General features: G+C 32.6%; 1 non-coding gene across 1 annotated transcript; it reads right to left on the reverse strand.

Moving 5' to 3' along the window:
- Window positions 1–1,050: 1,050 nt before the first annotated feature.
- LOC119624067 (small nucleolar RNA SNORD65) lies at window positions 1,051–1,121 on the reverse strand. Its single transcript, XR_005240156.1, has one exon. It is a non-coding gene; the product is annotated as a small nucleolar RNA SNORD65 (small nucleolar RNA).
- Between the last annotated feature and the right edge of the window lie 2,172 nt (window positions 1,122–3,293).

Below are 3,293 nucleotides of genomic sequence, written 5' to 3' on the forward strand. Positions count from 1 at the left end.
TGATAGCTGTGTATTTTTCCCTCCTTCTATAGTAAATACACTTGATTCCAAGTGCTACAAATGAATGTTTTTGTTGGACTTGTTAAAGTGATTGTCGTTTTCCTTACGTAGTTTATTACTATAGTAAACAACAGTAGTTTAATTTTCAATTATTGAACTATCGTTGAACATCCAGGATGAAACCCAGTCGTTCAATATGTCCTGTCTTTATACTATTTTAAAATATGTTTTTAATTGACAACATAAAATTGTTTTTATAGTTATGGTGTACAACATGATGTTTTAAAATATGTATATGATGTGAAATTAATAATTTGTTAACATAATTAAAATATGTTATCTCACATACATTTTTATAATTAAAACACTTCAAATCTACTCTTCTAGCAATTTTCAAGTATACAACATATTATTATTAACTATTGCCGCCATACTCTATAGATCTCTTAAAATTATTGCTCATATCTAACTGAAATTTTGTATCCCCTGACCAAAATCTGCCCAAACTCCCCTGACCCCAGACTCTGGTAACTACCATTCTACTTTTTGCTTCTGAGCTCCACTTTTTAAATTCTGTATATAAGTAAAATCATGTTGTATTTGTCTTTCGGTTGCTGGCTTACTTCACTCAACATAATGTCATCTATGTTCATCTACAATGCCAGCAATGACAGAATTTCCTTCTTTATGATGCTAAATAGTATTCCATGTGTCTATATACCACATTGTATTTATCCATACTTAGATTCTTAGATTCACTCATCCATTAATAGACACTAAGGTTAATTCCATATCTTGGCCATTTTAAATAATGCTGCAATGAACAGAGGGTGCAGATATCTCTTTGACATACTGATTTCATTTCTTTTGACTATATTCCCAGATGTAGAATTGTTGATTCATAATGGTAGTTCTATTTTTATTTTTCAACAGTCCTCTGTGCTGTTTTATGAAATAGCTGTACTAATTTACATTTTCACCAACAATGTGCAAGTGTTTCCTTTTCTCCAGATAATTGCCAACACTTAATATCTTTAATCCTTTTATTTTCCTCAGAAAACCATGTTTGCCACTAAACAATTTGCAGGTAACCTCAGCTATTTGGAGTGATCTCATTATTTGACCTTCAGTCTTCTTCTTTTTTCTTCTTTTTTTAAGAGCCGGAGTCTTGCTCTGTTGCCAGGCTGAAGTGCAGTGGTGCTCACTGCAACCTCCGCCTCCAAGGTTCAAGCAATTTCCCCTGCCTCAGCCTCCCAAGTAGCTGGGATTACAGGCACGTGCCACCACACCTGGCTAATTTTTTGTATTTTAGTAGACACAGGCTTTCACTGTGTTGGCCAAGATGGTCTCGATCTCCTGATCTTGTGATCCGCCCACCTTGGCCACCCAAAGTTCTGGGATTACAGGCATGAGCCACTGCGCCCGGCCCAGTCTTTTTTATAATAGCCATATTAACAGGTGTGAGATCATAATTTATTGTGGCTATAATTTGCATTTCCCCAATGATCAGTGATGTTGAGCATTTTTTTCAAATATCTCTTGGCCATTTATATGTCTTCTTTTGATAGTTGTGCCTATTCTGATCCTTTGTACATTTTTAATCAGGTTATTTTTTTTTCTTGCTATTGAGTTGTTTGAGTTCCTTACATATTTTGAATATTAACCTCTTATCAGATGAATACTTTGCCAATATTTTCCCCCATCTCCTAGGTTGTTTCTTAACTATACTGGTTGTTTTTTATACTGTGCAGGAGACTTTTATTTTGCTATAATCTCATTTGTGTATTTCGTTTTTGTTGCTTGTGCTTTTGGAGTAATGTCCAAAAATTTATTGCCCAAATCAGTTTTATAAAATGTTCCCTTTACATTTTCTTCTAGAAGCTTTATGGTTTAGGTTATATTTTTAGTATTTAATCCATTTTGAGGTAATTTTTGTATATGATGTGAGATGGGGGTATATTTCTATTCTTTTGTATGTAGATATGCAGTTTTCCAACGGCGTTTGTGCAAGAGATTGTTCTTTCCCACTTATATATTCTTGGCATCTTTGTCAAAAAATCAATGGACAGTAAATGCATAAACTCACCTCTATTCTGTTCCATTGTCTCTGTGTCTCTTTTTATGCTAGTACCATGCTTTCTTGCTTACTATAGATTTATGGTACATTTTGAAGTCAGGTATTGTGATACTTCCAGCTTTGTTCGTTTTGCTCAAGATTGCTTTGGCTGTTTGAAGTCCTTTTTAGTTCAATATTTTTTTTTCATTTCTGTGAAAATATATCTTTGCAGTTTTAATAGTAATTACACTTGATGTGTTGATTCCTTTGATAGTATGGACAGTTTAACAATATTAATTCTTCCAATGCATGAATAGGGGCCACTATTCTATTTATTTGTGTCTTCTTCAATTTCTTTTATCAGTATTTCATAGTATTCAGAGTACACATCTTTCACCTCCTTGGTTAAATTTATTTCTCTGTGGGTTTTTTTCTTATAACTGTTGTAAATGGATTTTTTTTTTGAATTTTTTAAAGACAGTTCACTGTTGGTGTATAGAAATGCTACTGATGTTTGCACGTTGACTTTGTATTCTGCAACTTTAATAAATTGGCTTATTACACTTTAACAGTTTTCTGCTGAAATCTTTAGAGTTTTCTATTTATAAGATCAAGTCATCCGCAAACAAGGTCAATTTAACTTTTTCCTTTCCTATTTGGATGCCTTTTATATCTTTCTCTTACCTAACTGCTTTGTCTAGGACTCTCAGTACTATGTTAAATAGAAGTGCTGAGAATAAGTCATCCTTGTCTTATTCATGATATTAGAGAAAAGGTTTTTGACTTCTTACCATTGAGTATGATGTTATTTGTGGGCTTGTCATATATGGCTGTTTTTGTGATAAGATACACTCCTTCTATACCTAAGTTATTGAGAGTTCTTACCATGAAAAAATGTTGAATTGTGTCAAATGCATTTTCCATATCTGTTGAACTGATGGATATAATTTTTATGTTTCAATCTGTTGTGGTTTCTCACTTTTATTAATTTGCATCTGTTGGATTATCCTTGCATCCCAGGAATAAATACCACTTAATCATGGTGAGTGATCCTTTTAATGTGCTGCTTAATTTGATTTACTAGTATTTTGTTGAGAATTGCTGCATCTATTTTTATTAGAGATATTGGCTTCTAATTTCCTTTTTTGTAATATCTTTGCCTAGTTTTGGTATTAGGATAATGATAGGCTAAGAATAAAAGAGAGAAGACAGAAATAAATAAAATTATAAATCAAAG

This window comes from Chlorocebus sabaeus, chromosome 7, assembly GCF_047675955.1.
Source record: "Chlorocebus sabaeus isolate Y175 chromosome 7, mChlSab1.0.hap1, whole genome shotgun sequence".
NCBI classification, from domain to species: Eukaryota; Metazoa; Chordata; class Mammalia; order Primates; family Cercopithecidae; genus Chlorocebus; species Chlorocebus sabaeus.